General features: G+C 38.0%; 1 long non-coding RNA gene across 1 annotated transcript in view; it reads right to left on the reverse strand.

Annotated features, from left to right (window-relative positions):
• The window catches only part of LOC117005645, an 82,260-nt gene that overhangs the window by 1,261 nt on the left and 64,002 nt on the right, over positions 1 to 16,997 (reverse strand). The gene's annotated exons all lie outside the window — the stretch shown is intronic.

Below are 16,997 nucleotides of genomic sequence, written 5' to 3' on the forward strand. Positions count from 1 at the left end.
TTAATTTCTACAACACACAAGATATTTCATCTTCCTCTTTCAAAATAATAGACAGGAATTTACAAGAATGTAGTCAGGAATGCGAGTGATTACCATCATGAATACACAGAGAAGAGATTTTTTTAACAATTCAGCATTTTTTTCTCCCAATTTCTCTGTATTAAAGCATCTTTAGTCCCATTTCAACTGTACAAGACTTCAGATATAATAATTCAGACCTGAGAAAGAAGTAACAGAGAACATGGCAGGTTTCTGAATAGGTGGTAGTGTTTATTGAGATGCATAAAATGATTTACAAAGTTCTTAGTAAGAATCTGTTACTCTTCATCAGCACAATGGCACATAAAGCTTTCTTAGCAGGTCACTGGTAGGGATTTTTAAATGTCTTGAAATGTCTATTAATCTAAGTTATAATCCAGTGTCTAGAAGTATTTGATTATTTAACTGGAAGCTATAACTACTTTAAGAGTCATGTTGTCAGTGATCACCTCATACTTCTATGAGGCTTGTGTCTTTAATAAGGGAAGGCAAATGATTTACAAAAACAGTGAACAGCTGGAGAATGAAACACCTTTATTCGTCTTTTCTTAAATTATGTTACTTCTCATTTGTTCTGATATGAATTATTTGGATATAAAGGAATGCCAACAAAGGCATAAAAGGTACAGAATTATTTGCAGTTAATTGCAGCCTTAGGAAACACCATGAAAGAGGGTGTGAGGTCAGCCTTGAAAGCCAGAGTCTAAGATTGCAACTATTCAAAAAATTGCAAAACCCCATTATTAATGATGCATGTTTTGGGGTGGTTTCATGGCAATTGCATTGTATTTTTGTTCTGAATTCTCAATTATTCATTACTTGAATTTGGATGAGCCTCTTAAAATTTCTCCACAAAAAACTTGCTTTGGTAGCAATATCTGCAATTCAGTGCCTGCTGAACGGAGGTTTATAAAACCCACCAAGTACTGAGGAAACAAACAAAAAAAAAATTAATTGGCAATCCTACCTGGAAAAAGCCCTGCTCTCCTAGTGACAAAAGAAACATTTTGTTCAGGACTATAATTTTTACAGTCATTCTCACATACAGCTAGCTCTGATTTCATTTGAATCAAGTCTGTTCTTGTTGTTTTGACTCAAATCAACAGCTGACCTCATTATCTTTATGGTCCTCAGTGCACCCACCTATCACAGCTTGTCAAGTTCACAGCAGTGCTCATGTCAAAAGCTACAGCTGATTACAAACTTAGAGGTCATCTTCCTTGTCTTTTTTTCTTTTTGATTAAATAATTAGGAATTTTATGCAGTCAGTGATTGAACTAACCAGTGCTAAGTTCCTAAAGCAATTGAAGAGGTCCAGGAGAGGTTAAGTAATATTTTTTATACAATTATGTTTCTGAAAATCAATTCAACCTTAGGAGTTGGGTTAGAGGGACAATTCAGGCACAGTTAAATATCTACTGTATTAGACACAAGCACAATAATATATATGGCAAACTGCCATATATCAAATACAAATTCAAAATAAATCTCATACAGCCCAGTGATGAGCAAGAATCAATTCTGTAGCACAGATATAAGCAGGGCCCAATGTGCCATCAGTGGTAAAGTGAATTCTGCTCCTGATCAGCCTCTCTTGTGCCCAGTGCTGAGCTCTATAGGAATCATTTACACTGAGACCAGCTGCTGCATTACAGCCTCTCTGGTGTGGAGCTGCTGAGCCTGTGCACAGGCAGCCCCAGGAGGCTTTCCTTCAGGACTGCTAGCATTCCCAACACGTCTCAGCAAGGAGCACACAGGTGCCAGAGCCATGCACAGGCTGAGCAGTCTCAACTGAGCTAAGACAGTCAGATATAATATGCAGCCCAATGAACTATCTCACAATGAAGGGAAAAGGCTCCTTTTTCTGCCCGTGGAAAGCAAACAGTAAGGTATTGCTTTACCTCGAGTCAGTGCACTCATGGTGCTGGACCACACAAGTTCCATGATCATGTCATAAATTATCAAAATTGAGCAAACAGTTGACTTCAACCTCAGAATCTTTAAGAAAAGCTCCAGATGTCCTATCTTTGGTCTTTCTTTTGTTTATGACTCTATTGTTAGCGTTTGGCATTTTAACCTCACAGTGACATCTCTGCTTTGAGGAGGGCCACAGGAACACACCTGTCCACAAGCTGGGAAATCCTGCTCTGGTTGATGATTACCGCTCTATTTTTGCTCTCTCATCCCATTTGAGTTACACCCACAGGGAATTAGCACATGCACAACTGCAGGAATCTTGAATACATTTTGATTTACTACACCCATGCTAATCTGGCTCAGGAGCCCACAGCTGAGATAACACTTTTAGAATTGCTGAGTGCTCTAACCTTGGCCTGTGATACAGAGATGATGGAAATAACTTCTGCCGACAAGAATAAGTTGCTACATGGAGAAATCAGGTTTTAATTAATTATAAAGCCAAGAGAAAGATTAATAGAGTTGATGCAAATAGTTGACAAAGGCCATTTAGAAGGCCCCAGTGTATCCCTCAGACCAAGAGGTGAATATCACAAAATCTAATCTGCACGGTGCGACTGATTTGTTTTTGGAACTATTCCAAACCCTGACCTGCATAAAATAGGTGTAGTTACTACCACATGTTTACACAGAGTTTTATAATTTAGGATCGTAAATTAATAATGATTTAGCCTTTTCAATAGCCCAGAAAAGTGAGTAGTCTTTAGGCATGTAAGTACTAAGACATTGAGAGGATCACTCCAAACCCTTCTCAAGGTATAGGAGAAAGAACTTGTCAAAAAATCTCATTTACGATACTCAAGCATGAAACTTTAATATTAATTGATTGTTTTCCTCAACTAAGTGCAAATACCCACTTCTTTATACTCCTTCATATTTTTGTTAGCCAGCACTTGAAAACACCTCTAAAATCCCTGGTTGTGGCAGTAGACTGCAGGAACAGCAAGGCAGAACTGTGTCTAACCCTGCTCTAGAGATCTAGGGCCACGTCAGCCCAGCATTACATGGAGCAAACCTCTCCCACCCCTCCCAGCTTTGGTGAAGTTGTTGTTTGCAGATGGACATGCAGCTCACACTCTTCAGACACCCTGGAGTGCTCCAGCTGATCTGCACATTATCCCAGCCCTGCCTGAGGAGCAGGCACAGCTCTCTGCAAACCTGACCATGGGGGTTTTATCTCAGTGCTGCCCTGTGTTCCTGAGCTGCCTGAGCAGCTGAGGTACCCCTGCTTTGGATGGCCACATGAGATGGTGCTGCCCACAGCAAGAGTGCTTCCCAGATCATCCTTCCAATCATCCTGCTTTTCTCCTTCAACAAGTTTTCTCCTTTAACTAATGCTACATACACCTGAAACCTGTTCTCCCATTTCTTAAACCAAGGTTGCATTTTTAAAGGCCCAGAACCAGAATCCTTGGACTCATAATGTCTATTATATTCTTCATTAAGTACTGCTGAACCTATCTATACATGTAGGCTCATGAAAAGAGAAATTCCTGCCACAATACATATTTCAAGATTTCTGCAAATCTGTCATAATCTCACAGAATATTTCACATTGCAACAAATATTTCTGGTTTATAGGAGTTTCTGGAACAAGAAAGAACGTGTAGGTCTGGTGAAAGTCTCTCAATGTTTTGTTCAACATACAAAGAAATGTGTCCTCTTACTGAAATCTTTTTCCCTTAACTGGACAAAGAGTGTTTGAAGTCCAAACATTACAACAGCTGAAACCCCACAGTATTCTTGTCACCACCAGCCCCACAAACCAAAACCAAAGTAAAAACAAGTCTGCTCCTGGCTAAACTGGTTGGAGTTATGCTAAGTTATTCTTAATACAGAACTGACAATCAGTAGTTCCCAAATGCTGATAATAGCAGCAATAAAAAGAGTGACAGTAATAATAATAATTATTATTATTATTATTGTGATATAGCTACATACCTCAAGCTGCATTTAAAATCACTTAAACAGAATAAAACTGATAAAACCAGATTCAGCATGTCACAGTCTGATGCATCCACCCAGGAAATTCAGAAACACTTAGCTCACCGCAAAGCAAAGAGAAAACAATGAAAACACTTGCAACAGTTTCTTGTTAATGAGATGTTTATGGGCCAGTACTTGAAGTGGAAAAAAAAAAGAAGCCAGAAGTGCTGATTAGTGTTCTTTAGAAGTTAAAATGTTGGGTTTCAGAGTTTCCAAATTAATTACAACATTGAAAATTTTAGTGAAAGGTATAATCCAATAATGGTCACAGAAATGGGACATTAAAAGAAACCCTCCAAGCTGAAGGAAAACTGCAGCCAGTGTAAATCCAGCAAAGTTCCGCTGATATCAGTGGAATCATGAATTGCATCCACTGAGCTTTTGGTTAAAAAGAGCAACAAGTAGAAAGATGCAAAGGTATACATAGAGATGCCTGAAAGCTAAAGGAAGACATTTATAATAGTGGACAGGATAAATAAAACCTGAATGTCTGAATCCCACCTCACAGCCATGCAGTCAGTAGAGACTTGAGGACAGCTCAGTTGCCTGTATGTAGGAGCCTGCCTTGTGGGGGGACCAACCAACCCCAAAGCTCCAGGTGTGCTTCACATTAAAATTCCATTGTCTGTTACAGAATTTATAAATTAATTTTACAGGCGAACACACACACAAGTGCCTAAATTTAGGAAACTGAGTCTGCAAGGCCATTCCTTCCTGAACACCACAGGAAGCGAAGAAAAACAGGCTCTACTCCACAGCAGCTATCTGACATTCATTAGACCACAAAGCAGCATTAAAGTGAACCATTTTTTAAACAGAGGTTTAAAAAATCAACACCTTCTTTTTAATTTTGAATGGAACCAAATTTGTAGTTCTGAAGTCCTTTCCCAGAATGAACCTACAATCTCAAAAGTTCAGTGCATTCATTTTCAATATGCACTCGTTAAAGTAATGTGCTTAAATGTTTCATACCTTATTTGATTGGTTTAGTTTTGTCTTCAATTTCCCTTTCATAAAGGGACAAATACCTCCAGAAACATTAGAAATGGTTTTCATTCCTGTGCACACATGCCTTCAAAGCTTGCCCAATATTTTTAGAAAAGAAAGAACATATTTTCACTAGTGATGGGCTGGTACTGTGAGGGGGAAATCACTGAAGAAGACTGAAGTTCGGTAACACTACAGCTCACAAAAATGTGTTTCCATTAAGATGTGACTAAATAGCCTGTTTGTCTACTCTTTTTTGCCTGAAATATCAGATTCTTTACTGCATCTGAATGTTTTGGATCACAGTTAGCATTAAAAATAAAAGGTATTCACACACAGCTAGCTTTTATTCTGTGCCTTTCTTCGAATTCTATTCACTTGCCTCATCCCCCTTTCTCATTTTTCCCCAAACCACATCCCACATACTGAAGCCTCATTTTTTTTCAAGCACTGCTTGAAGAAATATGTTTCACAGAGAAGGTACAGGAGCCAAGTGTAGGAGTCTTCCCCCTTTATGCAAACAATGGCATAAAGACAAAACTTACATCTTTTCCAGTGCCTGTTCACCTCACTCAGCTCTAGAGCAATGAGGTGAAAGTCTGCTTTCCCTTGAGTTTACACCACCACTTGTAAGTATTTTTTCAGCATTGCAGGTGACTAGTGCCTGAGTTTTTGTTTTAATTTCTCTCTCTGGACCACTGGCAGAAGCTCACCCTGCCCCTCACCATTGTGGCTCTGGGTTCTGGTTTTAGCACATGAATCCTGCTGGATCCTTTTTCCTGCTTTTCTCTGCACCAATGCTCCTTCTTGCACAGGTCCTTAGCTCTCCCAGAGGCTGGGGACAGCACTTTTTGGCTGTTGGTGGCTGCCCCAGAGCCTGCTGAAGCTGCTGGGCCACCAGTGTGGCCTGGCTCATCACACCCTCATCCTGCCCTGCATCCTCCCTCTGCACTGTCTGAGGAGCCCAAAGGGCTGGAGGGCAGACACAAGTGTGATCAGGGACATTTCTGCTTTAAGGTCACTCCTAATGGAGTCTGGGGTAGACTGCTGTCAACTCTTTTTTCACAATTCCCCTGCATCAAATAATGCTGTAACCCTGAAGCCTGGGAGTTTTAAATTTTTGTGATTTCTGTCACTGACCCTCAAAAGAACACTGCTTTTGACTTGAGGCCTTGGAGAAGGCTTCCAAATTTGAGTTAGGCTCGCTGGTGTGTAGTTAGAATAGAAGTGTAATTTCACATGGTGAAGGGTTTGGAATTTGGGGTTTTAGAACATACCAATACTAATATACTAATATACTAAATGGGACAGGATGGACGTTCTTGGGTGTTGTCTCTTCCTTCTTGTTCCTTCTTCTTCATGACTTCAGGTAGAAGTTTTTGGATTGGATAGTTAGTACCACAGTGCAGGTCACAGGGGTTTGGTTATTGGGTCAAAAGTATAAATAATATAGATGTTAGTTCTTAATTGGATAGTAAGGTTTCAAAGGGCCTTGTAACTAGCTAGATACACCTCCATTCTCTCACTTTTGGCTTGACAGCTAGAAGTGCTGAAGAACTCTCTGTGCTTTAGATAAGATTTAATAAACAACCAAGTCCGAAAAAGAAAATCCATCTCTAGCATTCAATCCTGACTGAGTGAAGACAGAAGAAAAAACCTAATCACTTTCAAAATAACATGGTGTAAAGACCTTACATGACAAGCAAAGAGGCTCTACATCAGGACTACGGGTGTGTTGCCTAAACAAAAGAAAGAAAATTCACTCATTTCTTCTTTTTCATCTCCTTTGAATTGCTGTTATTGCTTGTACCATGCAAGTGTTTTCCTCCTGTCACCATTTCTCCCCTGTAGTTTGCATCCCTCTTGACATGTAGAAGCTAAGTACCAGCTCTCTCTAAAATACCAAGGTGAACTAAATTGACTCTCCTGTTGTTGTGTCAACAATTGAATAGAAAATTGCAAGTCTTTCTTAGAAGTATACTTGCATTTCCTGCTTTCAGTCTTGGCTGCAATTCTGAAAAACAGAGATTTATGAGAAAATCGAAAAAATGTCATCATGTCCAGAAAGAAGGAAGGATTACTTTTCTGTATCTTAAAAATAAAGATCTTTATTCTCATGTTTTACTTTCTTTTCAAAATTTTATAGAGTCATTTACAGGGAGGTAGTTTGTTTTTTCTCTCAGAACATGACACACACCAAGAGTAATGAGATTTGGAGCACCACACTCCTTAGAAGCCACAGTCCCAAACCAGCATCCATTTGTACCAAGTTATGCAGAAACATTTTCAACAGGCCTCACCCCTAGAGCTCCAGCAAGGAGTAATGCAGCCAGCTCAACTTCAGCTGCTGTTTTACCCACTCCACAGACTAGCACAGTAAAACTTTAAGAGTAATTGTCAGATTTTAGTAACTTTAATGGTTGTAAAGGAGACCTACTGTGACAAACCCATTGCCTGTCTGTGCTGCAAAGATGAAGACCCATGTGCAGAGCCATTCCTGTCTCATGGCACAGACTATGCACTACAAGAGCTGGCATTAAGTCATGGGGGTTAATGGATAGCCATTAAATTCAACTGCAAATTTTCTGCTTTTATATACCCCAAGCAAATTAAGTGGCTAACCATCATCTTTGATAGGAGCTTTTTTTTTTCATTTTGACCATCTGGTAGTCTGTGTAAAAGATGGGCAACTACAGTGTTTATCAACCCTTAACCTCAGAGTTGCAGAGTATGCAAAGGGAGCAGAGCAGACAGAGAGAGCAGACAATCTAAACATCGTCTTGTGCTGCAGACACTTGTGCCAATGACCAGAGAAACTTCTTGGCATCATGTAAACCCAAGGAGAGAAAAACAAATTGAGCTCTGTTGAAGATTCATGTAAAGATAAATCCATCAGGAGAAAAAAAATTAAGTCCTGTCAAACAATTAGTAAATTATAGAAATTTTATTTACTATTTTTGGTCCAATGATCTGTGTCATCACTCTTAAAAGTTTCTTCTTTTGCTACTAATTTTATTGTCTTCTTACTAATGGAACTTTAATAATTTTTTCAGTCACATTATTTCCTTTTGGAAACCAGCCTTAAAGAAAATATTTCACCTTGGTCTCAGGAGAATGTGGAGATTCACTCTTTTAATACCAGCAGCATCTTTTCTGTCATTTTTGTAATTTTTTTCTTTTCTCATTAGTATCTTCTGTGCTCCTGCATATTTCCAGTGATATTCATACTTTCTTCTACTGCATAAATTCTCCTTTAAAATTCCTTACTTTATAATTTTTATATAAAAATATAGTAGAATCCACTAGATATTTCATTTTCCTGTGAGAGTCTGCTCTTTTGGGTGAACTGATGTGAAATAAGGGCAAGAGGAATCATTAAGGTCTTAAATTTAAGTCCCAAATAACACATTATGGAATTCACTGTGGCACTTATACTTTACTGTAGTAAAAAACATAATAGTCTCATTATCCCCCCAGAAATTCAATGATCTTTATTACAGTATGAAGAAGAAGGTACTCAGCAATTAACAGGAACCATCAAAGAACCAGCAAAACAAATACAGAGAAAAAATACTTTTTCCTCTAAAATTGAGATGAGAGCCTTATCTTGTCAAAGCACTTTACTGTTTGAGAAGCACAGGTCTCAGAGGGAGCAGAGCAGCTAATGATAGAGGTAACTCAAAACATATGATCATCTGCAAAATGTTTATTAATATTATTAGATTTGAAGCCTACAAAAACTGTTGTGATTATTTAATCTGACACTTGCATATCAGGGGAGCAGATCTAATTTCTGCAGCAACTCCACAGTGTATGAATAAAAGCATTTATTAAAAAGACACATTTTCATAACTTAAAAATAACCCTAGTGATAGATAATCTGTCAACATTTATGTAGTATTTGTCCTTTGTTTACTTACTGTTAATATTTGCAGTTCATTTCTCATTTATATATCAATCATTTAATCTTAGGGAAGTATTTTACATTTAGCTTTCTTTGCATCACTGTGATCATATTATGCCATTTTTATAACTGAATTTCACCTCCCTCATGAAAATACTGATTGATGCAATAAAATAATTTCTACCCCTTCTTTCGCACATGTAGTCTCATAGAAATTATAAGATGGAGATCACCATTGTCTTTTTTCCAATTCTGTCCTTCCTGTAATCGCCTTTATTAAGCATAGATGCTTTAGTGGGACTCAGAATTACAACTCAGTAATTCAGATGTTACTTATTGCATTTGCAGAATGTCATTCCCTGCTCCTGCACAGCTTTCTCCAGTTTTATCCAGAGATTTTTATTTTTATGGTAGATTCATTGTAAAATCAGCCATGTCTTTAGACAAGTTTTTAAGACATTTTTTACCTTCCAGAGCATTGCCTGACACACTATAAACTTGGCTGTGGTTTTCCTTTCCAGATGTGTGATGTTTTATTTGGCAGTATCCAAAGCAATATTTTCAGTGTTTTTAGCCAAAAAATTCACACTGATGTGTTCTATTTATTTATCCTATTAATAATTTCTCTAGTAGCCTTTGCGGTATATATGTCATACCAGATTTTATTTTATACTTTCTTTTGTATTACTGACTGAAGTATTAAATAATATTTAGCCCAGAAATGCATCACAGAATGATGAATTTCCATACATAATACTTGGAGATCTATCAGTAAACCAGTTTTTTACTTAATTTAGAACACTATATTATGATAATCATTCTTTTCTGCTTGACAGTTTCCATACTTCTGTGTATTGTCTACATAATTTTTTTCTTTCTTTTGTGGCTGGACAAACCTATAAATAATTTCTGTTTGAAAGCCATGAATCTAAAAATAGAATGGAATGAAGCTGAATACTCTAGGACACAATGCACGTTGCTATTTTGCTAAACAGGTGGGGAGGGGGAATTTAACATGTACTTGAATGTTTTCTCAAAACTTTTTTATTTAAAAGAAAAAGCTCTAAGGGCTGGTGAAGTATCCAGATGTCCAATCTACTTAACATAAGATTACAGCTTGTGTCTAGTAATCACTACTTTTTAGTCTTTTCATAGTTATTTTACAGAAGGTACCTATGAAGAAGTGGACATCCAGCCTAATTCACAGGTAGATTTCTCTCTTGAGCCAGCATATCTAGACTGAGAGTTTTCCAGGCTGCCTGTGCGAGGAGAGATGTGCACCTTCAGACAACTTTAGATAACCTAATTCAGATAGCAACTTTAGAAAGGGATTGGGTTCTGAAAGCAACTATGTCTTTCTGTAGATGCCTAAATTATTAGTTCATATTAAACAATTAATTTTGTAAAAGTTGAGATTAATACAGATGTGGGCACTTAAACTTTGATAGATAATTCCTGCTAGAGCCCTACAAGGAACACATCCTCCTTCCACTGCTACATAGAGAAAATCTATGGGTGCTCACAGTCTTCAACCAGATCTTCACGAAACATATGCAGAAGTGAGATACCTGCATTAAACATAATATTTTTATCGAGTATTGTTGCAATTTCAAATTCAACATGTCCTATTTTTCACTAAAATCGTACTAATTACATCATTTTTACAATCACTTTTTCCGGATTAGCCTTACACCAGTTTTGCCAAAAAGCAGTGACTTCTCTTTCATTGCCAATCAATTACTAGTCATGTTTGACTAATTTCTGAAGGATTTTTAAGTTCCTCAGTGCTGCAAGGTTTGCAAGTAAAAGAAATTCAATCTCCTCATTCTGACTCCTTTGGCACTCAAGGGTGCCAGTCCTGCTGATTTCAGAAAAATATTTAACTTCCACTGTTTAAGTTTATGGTCCTCCTTATCTTCTACCTCAACAGAAAGTATTTCCTTAATACTTTATCATAGCAATACATCATCCTGCTTTTCTTCAGGAACAGATTAAAAAAAATAAATTTGTTGTATGCTTCCTTTTCTATGTTGGGATTACTCCCCTTATCTCATGTTGTACTGATACAGCTGTTGAACAGTTGTTTGTTGCTGACACACTTAAGAAATTATTTTCCAAAATTCTGATTGGTTTTCTGCTTTTCCAACAATGGTTATTATATTAATATCAGCTTTTCATAACTTGTCCTGACCCAAGTCAGGATTTGTGCAACCCAAGTATCTTAATGCACTTTTCCTTTCCTTTTGGCCATGGGTGCACAAAATACTGAATCAGAAGTTTGTAAAGCTGTTTGTTTCTCTTAAAGCAGATTTTGCTGTTAAAACAAGCTGCAAGCACAGTCACCAGTTCTGCATCTGAGTTTGCTCCTTTCAGTTTACTCCAGCTGCTCACGTGTCAATCAAAACCACTTGTTATGAATAGATTTGATGCCTGCAGAGATTAACAAATTGAAAACCCATGATGCAATCCTGAGACACAAGTGGAAGGACACAACATATGGAAGTCAGGTTCTGGTGAACCATAATAGCTCTGTCTACTGTGTCCAGATGTTTGCAGGGCCCCAGATATGTCAAACTCCCCTCAGTGTACCACACTGTCAAACAGAAAAATCAAAACACTATGAGAAAAGCTATTCCCACATGCTGTAACCATGCTGAAGACAGATAAAGCCAAGAATACACAGCTTTACAGCCAATTTACTTATTAAAATACAAAGGATTCTGACATTCTTTATATTCTGTAGGACTACATGAGGGTCTGACTTCCATATTCCAAAGGCAAAAGAAATGTGCATGTATCCCTATAAGACTAATTTATAAACAACTTGTAATCCACCTAAAAAGTTTCTTGTCTGCTAACACCCTTAGTCCCATGTAAAACTCATGTGACATTGTGGAAGCTTTCATAGGGATTCAAAGTGAGAGCAAGGAATACCAGCTGGACCTCTTGTTGCCCAATTATATGTCTCAGGCCTTCCAGTGACCAACAGAGCAGTTGCAGGATTTTTATACCAGGTTGCCTATTCCACTTCATATATGCCTGCTCTGCATATATGTTTGCTGACAGGGTCTTTAATTACATGATTTCATAACTTTTTTTCCATTCAGTGGGTGAATCAGCAGTATAAATGAAGCAATATTTTCTTTTTCCTCTCAGCATTCATGGTGCAGTTTTAAGCCCCATTTACTGGGAATCCAAACCTTACCCAGACGATAGAGTCACTTATTATCTTGTGAGTGTTTCTGTGGGCATGCCTGTGCCATACAGTGAAGGGTGGTGTTGAGACTCTTTGGAGAGTGCTGCCTGAGCCAGCTCTTGAACCAGAAGTCGTGTTGCCACATCAGCAGGGTGCTGCAACTGAACTAATAACCTTCCTTGGAGCCAGAGCTCACTAGTATGGGTGCAGTATTGTACCAGCACAGCTGTTTTACTTTTGATATCTGCATGGTCACAGACATTTTGACAATCTCATGGCTAACTGGAGTAATGGTGTAAATAATCCAATGATACTTATCACCACAGCACCAAGATTTAAACATGTACAGGACAAAGCACTTTCATGCCTGCATCAAGCCACTTCACCGTTCTTTAACCTCAGTTTTAGAAACAATGGCTAATTCTTTGCATTTCTTCCTTCCCACAAGTGAACCTAAAAACACTTCTCTTCAGAAAACTGAAATTAATTTACAAAGTCTAACTCACATGATTCTGCAGACCAAAGAGCAAGTTCAAAGTGTTTTCAGAACTGATCAAGCAAATTTTCAAGACATTATGCTTTCACCAAAACTTTTTTTTTGTCCCTGAGAGATGGGTTTAGCTTTCAAAAATTTTAGTAATTTAGTTTTCTTTCTTAAAGAAGTTGAGGTTCTGAGGACTGTGTTGACTGGTTCTAATTTGGTTTATCACTACTCTGTAACTTATAAGGAACCCATATAGGCAAATAAATGAAGACATCAATCATAAGAGAGAATGTCTGTATTTTGGAATGTATATTTATATGCCAGATAAAGTGTGACATATAAATGTATAGTGTATATAGATATAGCTATTATATAGATGTATATGGATAGCATATATAGATAGACTGTGCCCATTCCACTACCAAAACACATTCAAGCTTTTCTATAAGAGACAGAAATTAGTCATGAGCCAGCAGATTTGAGAAACACAAAGAGGTAAATTACAAAGCAATGTGCAAGGATTTAGCTGCATGACTCCTATTAACATCAATGGGATTTAACTGTGTGACTCCCTGTGCACCACTTTGCAAATTTACCCTAAATTGACTAGCGTGGTAATTCCTAGACAGCATGCAGTGGGGAAGTGACTGCTTCTGTAAACACAAGGGACTGTTGATTCTCAAATGTCTCCATGCTGCACTCAACAAAGAACAAGCATTCAAAGAAACATTTTATTCCCTGCATCACAGGAGGACAGGAAATAAAGACACGGGCTCAGAACTCCATAGGGGACTCCAGTTCCAGAAGTGTCATTTGGGGAAAACAAAACTCTCCTAATGATTCCTGATACTGTCAGATTCCTAACCCTCTGAGCCAAAAAAATACAATCCTTTACTACCACATAGGTGCTGAAGCACCAAAAAGAGAGTAATTCCTTAGTTCCTGTACTAAAATGGCCTGAGAAAACATAGAATCATAGACTCATTAAATGATTTGGATTGGAAGAGACCTTAAAGGTCATATAGTTCATTCCCGTATTCTCTTTGATACTGTTCCTCCTGAAAATTGATCACAAAGAGTTTTATTTGTTTTCTGCTAAGAGAGGTTTATTCATTTGCTTTCCTTTGTTGTCATAAATCTTCTCTTATTCTTACATTATTATGTAGCTAAAGGTTTCCTTATTAGGTACTTAAATCTAGCTCACCTTTTATTACCTTTCCATGCGAGCTGGAACAGCTGCATTCCTGGCTGAATAAAAAAGTTCAGGCCTCCTTTGCATTGTGTATTTCCCAAAGCAGAGCACACAGTTTCAATAAAGGCAAGAAACTCAGTATGTGGGACAGCAGAATATTAGCATGCAGGTGGTTTTTGGTTTTAGGGGGATGGAGAAACTCAATGGAAAATTTTAAAGAAATGTTAAAATTCAGAAATAAAAATTATGTACTTTTCTTCTAACTGCGATACTATTTTTAGATTTTCAGAGCTACCTGTAGTTTTCTGTCCTATAAAACCAACTGCTGCTCCACAATAGATACCAATCTGACAAAAGTCAATTTGGAGATGGTACTGCTTCCTGAAAAGGCAGTATAATGTTGTAAACCTGTTGTATAAATACAACAACAAAGGAAATTAAGAGAAGCAAAGCAAACTTCTGATTGCATTGTTCTTTCTGGTAAGTTATTGTTGTATTGCTGTTTATATCATGCCAGTTTCCAAGAGTAAGAATCTGGCATATCTCTTGGGTGCAAAATTAAGACAGGTGAAGCCTAAAACTCCAAAAGAAGGGTCTAGAATGGTGTGATAAAACATACAGATGTAAAAAGCCACAGATACTCAGACACATACAAGCTACATCTGAGCATGCATGCATCATCATTGCCGGTTGCACTCCACTGTACAATAAACTAATTTTGCATCAGAGAGCTCAAACTTTCCTTTGTCATAGATGTACTAGATCTTCAATATTCCCAGAGTCAATATGAAGTACAGGTCTACTGGAATGAATGAAGAGTTGATAAAGGACAGTCCTATATGGTATCAGCTTCCTTCCATACTTCATTCAGTCTTTTTTTTGAGCCTGGGGGAAGATCAGCAGGTGTCTGTTTCCATCCTGTATTATCTAAGGATTCTCATTTTCATCTTCCCATTTGAGGAGTAAGTAATACTTCTGTACCACTTAGCTCCTCTATTAGCACTGAATCTCCTGAGCCCCTTTAAAGTGGATTCTCAGATTAAAATCAGCTATCCTCACAGTCTCTTCATTCAAAATGCACTGAAAAGCACTGAGAGGGAACCATATGTTGGATAATTATCCTGATATCTCAGCACAGTGAAAGGATACACACATCCCTTTCATGTCTGTGTCATTCTAAGGGGTTAGCAGTTCAGATCTGCTCACTCTGACTTAGAAACTAAAAGCGAACCTATCCCTGACTTCCCGGTTTTCAAACATACCAAAAAAAATCAATTATTTTAGTATAGCATCTGTGAGAAAAAAACATGTAGAAACAAAAATCATTCACCCCCATTCAAAGTATTACCCCTGCTGAAAGAATATTCCTTTTTATCCAAGAATATTCCTTCCCCAGTGAAAATATTCAAGCTGAATTGACCAGTAAAGCCCTCCACTGTCACTTCTGCTGACAAACTGGTAGGAACGTGTGCATGTGTGCATACTCAGGCACTTCAGTGTCCCTTGCAGTTCTGAACCTTATGGTGTTAGAATGAATATTGTGGATATTTAGACACTCTCAAGATTTTCTATTTCAGTGAGCCTGAAATATCCACTGCATTTCGTCTGGTCCACAGTCTATAGCTAAATTTGTTGTTATCATCTTTTTACTTAGAGCCTCATTCCTGGCTTCATGAAGTTACAGAAGATATTTTACTGTACTTCCTTATTTGTCTGTGTTCATACAAAGAACAATTAGCAGGAAAAACCTGAAAACCTGATTCCACAAGGTTGAAAAACAAAAATATAAAAATCACCTACTTAGTTGAGAGTAGTTTTTGAAATGCAGTAATTAGTTGCTATACCTAAACAATTAGTTTGTTATATTGAAGGAGTGATTCTTCAGCCACCCCATGATGTCTTGAGAATTTTGCCTCTAACTAGTGAGCACTTGGGGCAACAGAGTAGGTAGAAAACCCTATGAAAGTAACATCAATTGGAACATCTTGAGTTTAACTGTCTGCAACCAAGAGGACTCCTGAATTTCAGCTGTGCTCAGCTGTGTAATTGTCAAACAAAATCTATACTCATTTCAAATGTCCCCTCTCTCCTTCCACGTGTAAGAAATTTGCCCAGCTAAACCTGGTCACAGAAAAATGTCACACACAAAAGTCAGTCTACTGTACCATCAGACTGATGCTTTGTTTCGTGTGGTGGAGAACTCGTGCTGGTTGCCCTGGAGTGAGGGACAGATAATGAATATTTTCTCTCTAGTTGATCAGCAGCAAGCATGAGAGCAGCAGGCTCCCTGCCAGTTTCTTCTTCTTTATATCCTCCCTCCTTCCCCATTTTCTCCTCACTTCCTACTGCCAAAAGGAATTGAGTAGTTTCCAAAAAACAACCCCAGCAGTGTCCAGAAGGAATGGAATTCAATCATGGGCAAGAGCCTGAGCTCCCAAGGACACACTAATTGCAGCCCCACCACACAGAAGATGCTGGGGACCCTACCTGGACCAGCAGCAGACTACCCAGCCACTTTGCCACCTTGAAATGTGGGGGTATAACAACCTTGTGACTCATAGAAGTATGAACAGAGTATGTGGTTAACTGTTCAGTGGGCTGGGAATAGCCATGCACTGAGATACCTTCTGACACATCACTGTGCCTAGATCCCCAGACCAAAGACTTATTTTTAAGTCAAAGGTGCTGGCACTTAGAAACTACAAAGACTTTCTAAATGTAATTTGGAAAGTGGGACTGAATGCCTGCATCCAGCCAGAAAACATGTATAGTCTTACATAAACCCATTCTTGAACTCTCCATTAAATTTGCTGAATTCTTCACATGATATATATCTGGTTTCAAAAGTGAAGAGTTCAGTCAGATATAAGACTATGAAACTATTTTATTTTTCTCTAGTAGGGCTAACACAAAGTATTGTACACCATGTGTGGCAGCTTTTTGAGACATCGAGACTTGTTGAATTGAAATTCAAGTAAAATATTTTAAATTCGCCAGTGGATAAATTTCAGATAAGAACAAGAACTGAGAAACAAGTGTCACTATTGTCAATAGATTCAAATCTTCCACCATGGTTCTGTGTATCCTTTTGTTATAACTGTGCTGATCCCTCAGCAAGGACTTAGAAAATCTCTTTCTTTTCTGTTCCTGGAGGTTTTCAGTAGTATAGTGAAAAATCCAAAACAAGGACTTCTGTGTATCTACTTTGTAAAAACTTATTTGGCAAGCATCT

The sequence above is a fragment of the Catharus ustulatus genome, chromosome 1 (genome assembly GCF_009819885.2).
Source record: "Catharus ustulatus isolate bCatUst1 chromosome 1, bCatUst1.pri.v2, whole genome shotgun sequence".
Lineage (NCBI taxonomy): Eukaryota > Metazoa > Chordata > Aves > Passeriformes > Turdidae > Catharus > Catharus ustulatus.